The 14,439-nt window shown below is 46.5% G+C and overlaps 1 protein-coding gene across 4 annotated transcripts in view; it reads left to right on the plus strand.

The window, feature by feature from the left end:
- fbxl17 (F-box and leucine-rich repeat protein 17) overlaps positions 1-14,439 on the plus strand; it is a 373,953-nt gene that overhangs the window by 175,305 nt on the left and 184,209 nt on the right. The gene's annotated exons all lie outside the window — the stretch shown is intronic.

Below are 14,439 nucleotides of genomic sequence, written 5' to 3' on the forward strand. Positions count from 1 at the left end.
TATCAGGCTGTATATCAGATGTACTGTATAACCTACTGCGCTCGATCTGCTGCTGAGTGCCCAAGGGCCCAGAGAGCAAATCAAATTGGTAATCTGGTTTACTGTTATGAAATGCCACATATCTCAGAGAGGTGAGAGAGAGATTGTGTTAGGGTGTCTGTTTGACAATGAGATTACATCCATGGGTGTGTTCCTCTCCTGGACAGGCCTAGTTTAGCATGTCAGAATGTAACGCTGCCGTGTACGGGAGAGACTAGCGAGGGAGAGACTGGGGAGGGCGAGAGAGCCTACGGCGGGGAGGAGCCTATATGCTTACGTACTTACTCACGTAGCCGACGTAAGCTCGTCATTTAAGCGCGTTAACCCTGGCAAGGCTGCCGGCCCAGACGGCATCCCAAGCCGTGTCGTCGGAACACGCGCAGACCAGCTGGCCGGTGTGTTTACGGACATATTATTCCCACATGCTTCAAGATGTCCACCATTGTTCCCGTACTCAAGAAAGCGAAGGGAACTGAACTAAATGACTCTCGCCCCGTAGCACCCACTTCTGTCATCACGAAGTGCTTTGAGAGGCTACTGTAGTTAAGGACCATATCTCTTCCACCGACACCGTAGACCCACTACAAATCACATGCCGCCCAAACAGATCTACGGACGACGCAATTGCCGTTGCACTGCACACCGCCCTGTCCCACCTGGACTAGAGAAACACCTATGTAAGATTGCTGTTCATCGACTACAGCTCAGCTTTCCACACTATAGTACCTACGTTATACGCCACTATGTGTGGACAGTATATGCATTGAAAAGGTGTGTACGTCAGTAGTTGTATAGGATGAGCCATGGCTAGAATACAGTCTATACATATGACGCGGGTAAAACAGAATGTCAACATTATTAAAGTGACCAGTGTTCAATGACTATGTAGTGTACAAAACATTAGGAACATTTGATCTTTCCATGACGTAGACCGACGCGGTGAATCCAGGTGAAAGCTATGATCCCTTATTGATGTAACTTGTTAGATCCACTTCAATCAGTGTAGATGAAGGCGAGGAGACAGGTTAAAGAAGGATTGTTAAGTCTTGAGACACCTGAAACATGATAGTGTGTGTGTGTGTGTGTGCCATTCAGAGGGTGAATGGGCAAGACAAAATATGTAAGTGCCTTTTGAACGGGGTGTGGTAGTAGGTGCCAGGCGCACCGGTTTGTCAAGAACTGCAACGCTGCTGGGGTTTTTCACGCTCAAGTTTCCCGTGTGTATCAAGAATAGTCCCCCACCCAAAGGACATCCAGCCAACTTGACATAACTGTGGGAAGCGCTGGAGTCGACATGAGCCAGCATCCCCGTGGAACGCTTTCGACACCTTGTAGAGTCCATACCCCGACGGATTGAGGCTGTTCTCAATATTAGGAAGGTGTTCCTAATGTTTGGTATACTCTGTGTGTGTATATAGTGAGTTTACACAACCCTAAACACTGAGGTGCGTGGAAAGCCCAGGATGTCGTTTCTGAGATACTGGATCCGGGCATGCCTGGCACCGATGGTCGTACTATGCTCGCTTAGGTCACTCGTTTTGCCCAGTCTAATGCTTTATATAGCAAGCCACGGCCAGGTTACTCACTGTCTGTAGTAGCAATTCATTTTCGTGAACGTTGTGGTGTACCTAATAAACTGGCCACACACACACACACACACACACACACACACACACACACACACACACACATATATTTATATATTTATTACCTTTTTGGATTGTGTGTATTGTTTTGTATTGCTAGGTATTACTACACGGTTGGCGCTGGAAACACAAGCATTTCACTGTACCTGCGATAACATCTTCAAATCTGTGTACACGACCAATAAACTTTGATTTGATTTGATGCGAGCCTACGGCTGGGGATGACAGACACACAGAGAGAGTTAGAGGAGAGAAAATGAGAGATGCAAGGCAAGAGGGGAGAGTTTACCACCTTGATTTCCCCAGTTGCAAGGCGTATAAATCCTAGGCTGTATGACTGTATATCAGGCTGTATATCAGATGTACTGTATAACCTACTGCGCTCGATCTGCTGCTGAGTGCCCAAGGGCCCAGAGAGCAAATCAAATTGGTAATCTGGTTTACTGTTATGAAATGCCACATATCTCAGAGAGGTGAGAGAGAGATTGTGTTAGGGTGTCTGTTTGACAATGAGATTACATCCATGGGTGTGTTCCTCTCCTGGACAGGCCTAGTTTAGCATGTCAGAATGTAACGCTGCAGTCTAAGACAGACTGCGACGGAGAGGGAGACGGAAAGGGAGACGGAGGGAGACGGAAAGAGAGACGGACACCCGGCAATATGATTCAGGATCAGACATGGGATCCGCCATAACGAGTAGGTTTCCCCTAAACACGCGAGCCGCACACATGCGTGTACACAGTACACCCGCACTCTATGAAAGCCCCCACTGGCAATCAGTCATCTAGCAGAAACCGTTTCCACCCGTGCCTCCCCCTCTTCCACACCCCATCTCTTTACCATTTACCTTCCTGCTGCTAGATTACCACTGTGGTATTTGACGGGCTTGACCTAGACAAGGTGTTTGTGTGTGGAGGTAAACAGGTGCAAAATGACCTCTTATTTCCAGGTGTAATTTCCCCCTGATGGGGACATCAGATAGATAGAGCCCATGAGGTGTGTGTGTGTGTGTGTGTGCGTGTGTGTGCGTGTGTGTGTGTGTGTGTGTGTGTGTGTGTGTGTGTGTGTGTGTGTGTGTGTGTGTGTGTGCTCGTGCGTGATGAAATGAGGTGTCATCAAAAATACAGGACACAAGGGGAGGTAAAATACCCTGGCAGTTTATCCCCCCCCCCTCTAACGCCTTCTCTTAAACCATTGTGCCTCAACACTCGACCAATGACTGTCTGACTGGGACAATGGGGGGTCCTTCTTTGCTACTCTTAATTTCCTGAGAATTGTAGAACATTTCGTGTGATGACCCGATCCAGGTCAACACTGGCGGCCATGTTGTTCTCACCGTGCCAGTAATGTTACACAGAGAGGGAGAAAGATAACGAGTCAAACAGAAGATGATGAAATAAACGGATAGCAGTCAAAGTAGAGACGGTGTGTTTAACATATCAAAACATTACCTCAGCCCAAACCGTCTCCTCCTGTCGAGAATAGTAGAGAGTTGTCTGTAAAACTATAATGCTACTCGCGCTAGAAACTTGTTACGTTAGTATGTCTTAGCGTTAACCCTGCCTGTGTTCGTTTTAAAGTTGGATTAGTCGTAGGTACAGGATACAGATGGTATACGCCGTCCAATGAAATGCTTACCTGCAGTTTTCTTTCTCGGACAATACAACAACGATACGAAATCATAAAAGATAAGAACACAACGGTAAAGTAAGTAGCTCAGTGGAATAGAATAGACAATGAATTATAATACATGAAGGCACGGTTTGTAGTCCAATATTTACACGCGTTTTGTGGGATTGGGGGGCAAGTGTTTAAATTGTGCAGTATTTAGCAGTAATAATAAGACTGGTAGCAGCAGTTGTGAGGGGTGTTTAGCATGAATATACAGGTAACTACCAAAATAAAGGAAACGCCAACATAAAGTGTCTTAACAGGGCGTTGGGCCACAACGAGCCATAACAGCTCTAATGCACCTTGGCATAGATTCTACAAGTATCTAGAACTCTGTTGGAGGGATTGCGACACCATTCTTTCTCGCTAAATTCCATAATGATGTTGTTTCGTTGACGGTGACGTAAAAACGTTGTCTCAAGGCGCCGCTCCAGAATCTCCCGTGAGTTTCACTTGGGTTGAGATCTGGGGACTGAGAAGGCCATGGCATATGGTTTTCATCAAGCCATTCAGTGACCCACTCGTGCCCTGTGGATGGGGGCATTGTCATCCTATGGGGGCATAGCCGTGGTAGCAAAAATAATGTCCAAAATAATGGCTTTCCAGCATTTTTACAAATGACCCTAAGCATGATGGGATGTTAATTGCTTATTGAATTGTGTGTATAAGGTAGTGTGTACACGTATTACTATGGAATTATTAACGGGGCACCAGTCCAGTTATTGGACAAAATAGTATTCTAAGAAGCCCTGACTTATGAGTTATTTTAGTAATACCTCTACAAGACTACAATTACAATAATCGTAAAACATTGAGTAATCTGAAGGTGGGAATTCTTTGAGAATCAATGGGAGTGCTTTACCAGAATAGCAAGACAAACACAATTGATTTATGCCATCAACAATTAATAACGCCAATCAACAATATTTACAAACAACGGGAATGATTAGGAAATGGAATGGAATATAAAAAGTGAAGACCTGGAGATCCTGAACATGAAATGATCTAATACTCCGACTGCGATCAAAGTTGGTTGTGGCTGCTTGATTGTTTAGGCCGTATGGAGGAGAACCAATCGTTTGATGCCTTCCACAAGGTTGGCCGGTCTTACGATGCGTTCTTTCCTGACGTGCATCCTAGCCTCGCTCGTTCATATCACCTCCCCTTTCCCTGTATTCTTTGGACCAACATTTCTGGTAGTATTATGTCTCATCTTATGGAAATGTCTAGAGGGACTTGAGGGTTGGCCTGAAGAAGTCGGGTGATGACGCTGGAACGAGGCCCGGGATGTTGCCGTATTTTGTTGGTCTTTTTAGTTTGAGGAAGCCGTGTAGAGTTATTGGGTAGCTCGGGTTCCAATAGGTTTTAACCTCATTCGCGTTCTGTTAGGTCGTCCCATCGTATTTGTACTTTTCTGCGGATTTCGGTAATGGGTATGAAATGCTGAGCTTTAAGCCTACTAAACATTCTGAGTAATGGGAAAAGATTTTGGTTGAACAACTCTTCCTTCTCTTGTCATGCAGAGCCGAGTACTCAGAAGTTCGGGCTCGGCATAGCAAGTCAAAATACGGAGCAACATCAGGGACTTGTCTGTTTAATAAAACCATGAACTGTCCTACCAGTGGTGGTTCTGTGAAGGTATCCTTTCTCATCGTCTGAGATTTGTGGCAGTAAATGCAGAGAATGGTTGAGATCTTTCAAGTATGACTTCATGTTTGAGCCTGCAGGATGTGACCGATCAAAAATGTTCGATGGTTGAGTGTGTGGAGTTTTGCCTGGGATGTTTCAGTACGCCTAGGTGTCAATCACAGGAGGTTGGTGGCACCTTAATTGGGGAGAACAGGCTGGTGGTAATGACTGGAGCAGAGTCAGTGGAATGGTATCAAATACATCAAACACATGGTTTCCAGATGCCATTCCATTTTCTCCGTTCCGGCCATTATTATGAGCATCCTTCACTGGTGTCAATTTGGTCTCCTATTGTCTCCGCCTGTGCTTTTGCTTTCTCAGCCAGGTGGGGGAGGTTACCGGAAGTGACAGTATGCTCATTTTCTGGAGCTGGGCAAAGGGTTTGGGGCTGGGAGGGTGCCCCTCCCCCGTTCCATTATCTCTAAGTGTGTCTCTATCCTGGCGGGGGAAGTTAGTCATTGACTTATTTTTTTGTTACATTTGATTTGCTTTAAAAATACATTTATAAAGCCCTTCTTACATCAGCTGATGTCTCAAAGTGCTGTACAGAAACCCAGCCCAAAACAGCAAGCAATGCAGTTGTAGAAGCGTGGTGGCTAGAAAAAACTCCCTAGAAAGGCCAGAACCTAGGAAGAAACCTAGAGAGGAACCAGGCTATGAGGGATGGACAGTCCTCTTCTGGCTGTGCCGGGTGGAGATTATAACAGAACATGGCCAAGATATTCAAATGTTCATAGATGACCCCCTTTTTATCTTAAATTTCGTGATAGCCTATTGCGATCCAATTACGATCTTGTCCCAACAGGCTCAGGAGAGGCAAAAGTCAAGTCATGCGTCCTCCGAAACATGTCCCGCCAAACCGCGCTTCTTAACACCCGCCCTCTTAACCCGGAAGCCAGCCGCACCAATGTGTCGAAGGAAACACTGTTCAACTGACGACCGAAGTCACCCTGCAGGTGCCCGGCCTGCCACAAGGAGTCGCTAGAGCGCAATGAGCCAAGTAGAGCCCCCCCAGCCAAAACCTCCCCTAACCCGGACGACGCTGGGCCAATTGTGCACCGCCCTCTAGGACTCCCGGTCACGGCTGGTTGTGACACAGTCTGGGATCGAACCCGGGTCTGTAGTGCGATGAAGTGCCTTAGAACGCTGCGCCACTCGGGAGGTGGGGCGTTGCCTTTTTTTTTTTTAAGAAACATTCCCTTGTAACTTGGTCAACCCGAAGGATTCTGCTCACAGTCTTTGCTTGGCCCTGATTTGAGTTATTTCAACTTTTCTAGCTGATTTAGAGTCTTGGGACTTGTAGGTTAACAATCTTAGTTTTGATTTGTTCCATTTCTGAACGCATGACTTGGGACTGTTCTTATGTGTAATTTTGTAATTGGCAAGTGTTGAACATAGCTGCTAGGTCAGTTAATTTAATTTCACAGGCATAGCCTTATCGCCTTGTGAGTTTAACAATAGCTTGGATTTATGTTCCATTTGGGACCCCTGTAGCGTGAGAGAAGATAAGATCTCTGTGGTGTTATCCGGGGCCACATGGTGGGATACATTGCTGGTAGTCTCAGTCAGACTGAGACTACAGTTTAATTTCATTAGAAATTTGGCGGTTTAACATCGAAGCGCCTAATGCAATCATTAGCACGATGTTTATACCACCAGGGCCGATCAAGGCTCTGGTGGTATTAACAAACAGTTGTTTGTTAGCGATTGTGATCAATGTCGGGTCAGATAATTCTGATGATCTTATATGCTCAAAGTGCTGTTAAATAATAAGTCTATTTGAGCGTGATATCCTAATCAACGTAACTCTACTCTATTTCCAATACTATACTTTATCAAATAACAATGTTAGATTGTATCCAGTAATTGTGTTGACATTTTGCGAAGACTTTTGAGAACTGTGGCACTTTTGTCACACTTTTAGTGGTGACCGTTTCAGAACATTTTGCAAAGTAGCTCTAAGATTCTCCTCACACCTGGTGTCATAATGTAAGATAGTGTGTACACTTATTAAATGGGCACCAGTTATTGGACAAAATGGTCTTCTAAGACCTGACTTATGAGTTATTTTAGTAACACCTCTATAAGACTACAGTTACAATAATAGTAAATACATTGATTCATAAGGTATGAAATCTTTGAACATCAATTGGAGTTCTTTACCAGAATAACAAGACAAACCCAATTGGTTATACCACGTTTTATGACACTCATCAGTTGCAGAGGCTGTCCTATAATTGTCTTCTCTTTCTTTCCTTGAAGAAGGTTAGCTTACGCGTATCGTTCAGGCTACGCTAGCTCTTTTAAGTCTTCCGTCTTCTGAACCTGTTTAGTGCAGGGGCACTTCCGTCCCTATTTCTGTACTGGATTACAAGTACTATTCCCTAAAATGTACTTTTCCCCTAATTTATCAGTTATCAGTTCTGGCCGTTTAAAGGAAAAGGTCCTGGGCCTGTGGTCGACCTGCTGGAGATGGAGGTTTTTGGTATCACCCCCAGCTGTCTATAGCCATTTTTACGACCCATTGTCTTGGAAGAAGATCAGGTGTTTTGGGGTGAGAACCTAAAAATTGGTTAAGATCAATTCAACATAAGGTTCAGCATTGTTCAACATATGACATTCAAACGACACATCGCTACATGTGGGAGCATTTGCTTTCAATATCATTTCTATCCCCCATATACTCACGTGTTTCCATTATTTTGGCAGTTACCTGTATATGTGTGCGCGAGTGTGTTAAGGTGCAGAGAGTCAGTCCAGGTGATCAGTCAGGTGTTCAGCAGTCTTATGGCTTGTAGTTAGAAACTGTCTCTTAGCCTGTGGGTATCCGTAAGGGAGGGAACAGCTCGTTGCTGGGGTGTCTGGGGGTCCTTTGATGCTTCGGGCCTTCCTCAGGCACTGTTTTGCGTTGTTTTCCTGAAGGGGTGGGAGCACAGTCCCAGTGATGTACTAGGCTGTCTTCAACACCCGCTGGAGGGCCTTGCGGTCGAGCAATTCCTTTACCAGGCTGTGATGCAACAGGTCAGGATGCTCTCGATGTTTGCGGTAGTATTTGGAGTGGACCCGGGGTTTGGCATGCCTGTTTTCTTCAGCCGCCTTAGTAAATAGGGACGCTGTTGCTCCCTCTTGACAAGGGTGGGGGGTGTTGTTGGTCCATGTCAAGTCCTCGGTGATGTGGACGGTCAGGAACTGCTGACTCTCAGTCCCTTTGATGTGGATCGGGGCATGTTCCCTCCTCTGCTTCCTGAAGTCAACAATCAACCTCCTTTGTTGAAATTGAGGGAAAGGTTTTTGTCCTGGCACCACAACGCTAGTTGACTTAACCAACAACAGCCTGTAGAGTGGAGTTATCAGGCCTACAACCTTGGTGTCGTCAGCAAACTTGCTGATGGAGTCGGTGTCGTGCAAAGTCACGCAGCCGTGGGTGAACTGTGTTAAGAGTCAGTGTGGAGGTGTTGTTGGATTGGGTGTTTGCCTTTGTCGTCCGTGAGAGTCTGTAGTCCGTGCCAAATGCGTGTCCGAGTTGTCGAACATCAATTCAAGTTTGAATCTGTATTGTCTTTTTGCGTCCCTAATGGATTTGCGGCGCTGGTACCTGCTTGCCTTGTACGCGCCACGCTCCACCTAGTCATCAGGGTTCGTTCTGCTGACATTGAATGCAGTACGGGCTCTCAGCATGACACAGGTTTCTCAGATCATCCAGGGTATTTGTTCGGAGAATGTCTTGGATTTTTATTGTGGCTACAACATCAACACATTTCCTAATGAAGCCTCTTACTGGCCATGTATATTCCTCGATGTTGTTGGATGAGACCTGGGTGGATGATGAATCTTTGAACATATTCCGATCAGTCATCTCGAAACAGTCCTGCAGCGTTGAGTCTGCCTCCTCTGTCCAGTCCAGCGCCTCACTATTCTCTCTTAAACAGTACAGTTATGAAACGGTGTGTCTGTCTGTGTCAGGGCTGCTAAACTATTCAGTTATTTCACTCTGCCTGAAGTGCCTGCACAGTTAATGTATTTATGTTGGCCTTTTGAGTTTTCCTGGAGTTGATTCGGGTCCCCGTGTGTGGAGTTGTGTCTGTGGGGTGTGTGTGTGTGTGTGTTTTTGAGAGAGAGAATGCGTGGTTGGATGTGTAAGTGAGGTGTCGATTTTGGGTGAGAGCAAGCGCACCCAAACTAGTCAGCTCGCCTCTTGTCCACTTTGAAAGCAGACACGTGGACTTACTTAGTCATTTTCTGGGGGTTGTTCATTTGGCGTATAGTTGTGTTTTCCACGTCCCAAAGCCTCCCTCTCTCCCTTTCAATCTTTCACTCTCACACCCTTCCCGACAGCTTCATTTAAACAACAAAATCAATATTGGCTCACCCTCCTCTTTTTTTCTCCATTTTTCCTCCCTCCTTTCTCCTGGCCAACATTCTCAGCATATCTTCATCACTTATGAGAATCACAAATCACCCTCCAAATTGGCTGTTATACATTTTTGTCGCCTCTCATATAAATCAAACAAGATGAGGGATGGCCTGGGGGCCCCTCTGACTTTTCCTCTACTTTTTCAATAAAATAGTGAATATCTGAGAGTCATTCTCCCAGAAAAGCGTTACTCTGAGGGTGCATAGGCATGTGTCGGCCTGTTGTGTCTGTAGGAATGGATAATTATGGGACGATAAGGGCAGTCGACTGCCAATATGCAAAGTCTTGGGAATGTTGTGAACGGAAGTAAAATACAACACTGGTCCCGTGTGGCTCAGTTGGTTGATCATGGCGCTAGCAACGCCTTGTATCGTGAGTTCGATTCCTGCTGGGGCCACTCACTGTTGTAAATCGCTTTGGATAAAATTGTCTACTAAATGCCGTTTTTTATTATTATTATTATTATTATTATTATTATAATACAACTGTGTCTCACCTCACCTGATATCAGAGTCTTTCTCAACTCCAGTATTTTGGGGTTTTGTGTGGTCTCTCGGTTCAGTTTCCAGGTGTTTGTTAAATGTCACCTAAATGTCAGCGGGGACCTGAGCTTGGGACAGGGATTTATCCCTGCCCACCTGGTCACGTGACGTTTTAGCTCAAGTCCAAAAGGACATCACATCCCCTCCTTTCCATTTCCTAGTCTTACAGATAGATCGTAGACCTGGAGCTCAACTGTACCATTGAAAAGCGACTTTTCTCTTTCTCATCCCTCTATAGGTGTCCAAGGAAAAGTGCAAAAGTCCATCCAGGCCCTTCCTTAGCTCGTAGACCTTAAAACCTTGACTATCACCTTCTGACTACTTTAGTCAGAAACTCCACACACACTCGGTCTGCACCTTGTCTGACAGCACATTAGTTAAACAAGCCTTTGCCTTGTACTCACACGATTTATAAATCATGAGTTGCTTTTCCCGTTTACCGAAGAATGGTTTATTGTTGTGTGTATGGGCTGTCGCAGGATATTAGGCAACTGTTTACCAGAGTCAACACAAAAGCGGGTTTTATTCCGCTTCCCTGGTGTCACACGTGAGAAACAAGAGGTGCTCGGAAAGCCGCCGCGGTGTGATGCGAGGAGGTTGAACACGGCGGCTTGACGTGTGCGCACACCAACACGCGCGGCGAGGTGATTATTTGTGGCAGGTTTGATGTAGAAGCGCGGTGGGATGAACACGCCGGTGTGGTTATTAATGTTGAGTAATGGCGGCGTCAGACACGGCTGTGTTGATCAGTAGCGTCTGGAGAAAACCCTCGCTGAGAGAGTCTGAGAGCAGGCGGATATACCGCTGACACAGTATCAGGATGGAACAGCCCCTTCAGGTGCACGTTGTTCTTAGCCACAGATCTGGGATCAGCTTAACCTCCACAAATCCTCTGGTCCTTTATGTCCTAGTGCAGTCTATCATGTGTAAATAAGACTTAATGTATTCCCTCAAACTCACCTTGTGGCTTTAGTAGTTTCCCCCCCATCTGGAACCAATGCATTTGAGTCACATGGGAAAGGACACGTTTCTCTCTTTCTAAACCTCTCCTTCAACCCTTTTCTCTCTCTCCCCTCCTCACTGTTGTTATGGGTCGTTTAGGAGATGTGTTGTGTTCAAAGAGCTTCTGTTAATTGAGTACGGGTCAAGTGTCTGCAGTAATAGGATACTTTAGTGCTGTGTGTGTTCTTAGCCATAGGGGCTCCATGTCCGACTCCCCTCAGGGGCTCTCTCCATTATTCCACCCCAGAGGGAAGCACTTAAACTGGGCTTGCGTTTGTTCAGTCTCCAGCTGGATCTGTGGGTCATGTGTAAAAGCTATTGGAGTCGCGCTGAATCAGGCCATCTACTCAGAAAATAGGTAATGTAATCACACAGAACGCTGCTTAAGAAGTGCTCCGCTGGCCAGGAACCAAAAGAGCAGGGAGCCTCGTTGCACTCAGGGAGAGATGGGGGTCGCACACCGGACCGCCTGGGCAGGGATACAGGCTCTGATGCTTCCTGTGTCCAGACGCCCGTCCTTCAACACCTCCTGCTCTGCCCAAATACTCTCAGACAGGTTGGAGGGAATGTACTTTCACAGCGATGCTGGCTGTAATAAGGGACTACAGTATCGGGGCCAAATCCTAACGTGAGACCTGTACGTGGAAGAAAATCTCCCAAAAGCTATAAAGGAAAGATGCTCAGCCAGAAAAGCCGTGCAGTGGTTAAAAAAAACGGTCTGTGGCTGATCCAGGCCGTACAGGTGTGACCATGCAGATGCGAAAACCGTTTGATGTGCAGGGCCAGGGATGAATGGTTTAGTTGTATAGGATGTGGTCAAATGGTACGCTGCACAGATGTGTGGAAGTCAAAAACAGGTTGGACTTGCGGTGCTGTGCAGGGGTAAGTGCGGATGTACACGCGCCCGCGCCCGCGCACAAATGAGACAAGGGAAGCGGGGAGAAGCCACCGTGCTGGGTTTAATGAACCTCGGTTAAATGAATTGAGCTCTTTCTATTGAGTTCACCTCTCCCTGGTGGCAGAGCAGCACTTCAGCCGTTGTGTCTTGGAGTCCCTCTCTGTATACGTACCTGTTTGTCTAACACTAGCCTAATAAGTGGATTCTATTGAGGAGTGTAATTGCGTATTAAAAATGCTCTTCTATTAAGGGGGCTTGAGAGTGCACATTTTTATGTAAATGCCTCGAATTGGGCACAGATTAAGGAAATTACCCAGGCTTCCCGTCATCAGGGGAGAGAGGGATGTCTCTTCTCTAACTAAAGGAGAAGAAAAAGAGGGTATTGTAGCCTATTAGGTATCATCGAAAGGCTGGAGGGTGTGTCTGTCTAGGGTGTGAATTAGAAAAAGCTTAAATGTTCCTTGGACAATTTTAGCATATTTAATTTGAAGACTTTCACAGTCACTGCTGTTGTGCAGCGGTGTAAGTGGATGCTCTTGTCTTTCTGCTTTGTTAAACCATACTATAAGTAGGAGAGCTGTGTGTGTGTGTTTGTGTGTGTTTGTGTTACATCCGGTCACCTGTTACAGACCACTGAGCCAAAACGCCCTTTGTACACCCCAGCCCACACTCAGTGCTCTCAGTTCACACCGAGACATGTGTCCTGGGGTGGTGTTTGTGTGGGTTGGTTGGTTAGTGTGTTTCGGCTCTGGTCTTATAGTAGGTTTGGAGGATGCGGTGTTGACCAGTGCTCAAAGTCCACTGGGGAAAAACCCTATGTCCTAGACGGCTCAGCTTTGAATGGGTGCCAAAACACATCCCGGTTCAAATGCCTGACCCCCCCCCCCTCCACCCTAACATACCCAGGCCAGACCATACTGTATGGTGTGCTTGATCGGCCCAAACTCCTGTACCTAAAAATGTTCAGCTGGAACGGATTGATGCAGAAACACTCTCAAGACACCCCCTGAAACTTTCTGGAAACTTTTCCCGCTGGAAACCCCCAACTGTCAACTCTTTTTTTTTTTAAAGAGTTTTCCTTTTTCGTCTGAAGCTAGGAATTCCCCGACTTCGAATGAGAAGACGAGGGGTAAATGGAGTTTAAAAACACTGGTTGTTTTTCCGGTGTATGTGTTCCTCTCGGTTTAACTCGGTGAGAAACCATGTTGATGTTACCATAACAAAGGCTCTATTTTCCCTCAGTTAGGGCGTTTGTAATGCCTGAGGTTTCTTTTCATAGCTGTGAGGTGAATGTGCTTTCCAGGCGAAACGCTATGTTTAGCTGTAGCCTTCCCAACTCCACTGGCTAGTTCTGAGTCCCTAAGTTAACTGTTGTGGTTCCAATGACTCAAGTTGGAGCATTGCTGCTTGCAACACCAGGGTTTGGGCTTCGATTCCTGCATGCCAAGCCTTGGTCCCATAGCTGTGAAACACCCCGGTAATCAACAGCCTCTCACACCCAGTCTATTCTACACATGCTCCCAGCCCTCTCAGAGTGGTAATAGCTATTTGCTGTGGCTTATACATCTCACCCCCTTACCTCCCTCCGTCGATCCCCAACCTCCCTCCCTCCCTCACCCCTTACCTCCCTCATTCCCTCTCTCCCTCGTTTAGAGCGATCACTATTTAAACTCCCCTCTGCTCCCCGGTCTTATCAGATCCGTCAGAAGTGAAAGACTATTAAAGAAGGTCCCCAGAGCTTAGTGGTGTGTGTGTGTAGGGGTGTGTGTGTAGGGGTGTGTGTGTGTGTAGGGGTGTGTGTGTGTGTGTGTGTAGGGGTGTGTATGTGTGTGCGCGTAGGGGTGTGTATGTGTGTGTGTGTAGGGGTGTGTGTATGTGTGTAGGTTCTCCTTTCCCATCCTGTGAATCACCAATGAGAGCGTGAACTCTGGTGGGAAATGTATTGGCAGCTGATCTGGAAGATTACGGAAACTCAGACTTGTGGGAGGCAGTAAAAAGAGGGAAAATAAGAGTTGGCCATAAACCCATAGAGAGTAAAAATCTGAATAAAGAGTGGTGCTGATCTTTTGACCTTGTGGTTTGAGGCCGGGCCGCTTCACTGCCTGGCAGAGTGGGAACTTTGAAGCGGTCGCTGCCTTACAGTTGGACATGCGCATGCACGCATGGTACATCACACACACACACACACACACACACACACACACACACACACACACACACACAGAGTAGTCGGTCATTTTCTGCTGTGATGGCTGAAGGGTCTGTATACCCTACCGTGTCCCCTCTCTGTGTCCCATAGTGAAGGGATGATACGTACAGTCAGAGATGGGAACTTTGATGGGGGTGGGGGCCACAAAAAATCTGAACTCCTCATGAAGGGCCAAGTGGCTCGCTGGTCTGCATCCACAACCACACATGCAGTCCGAGCCGGCCCTAGCCTTTTTGGAGCCCTAAGTTGAAATGTTGCGAGCAAAACAATGACAGCAGAGAGAAAGAAAAAAAAGGGACGTTTTAGAGTTAATTTCCTGCAATTCTACA

This window comes from Salvelinus fontinalis, chromosome 4, assembly GCF_029448725.1.
Source record: "Salvelinus fontinalis isolate EN_2023a chromosome 4, ASM2944872v1, whole genome shotgun sequence".
Taxonomy (NCBI): domain Eukaryota; kingdom Metazoa; phylum Chordata; class Actinopteri; order Salmoniformes; family Salmonidae; genus Salvelinus; species Salvelinus fontinalis.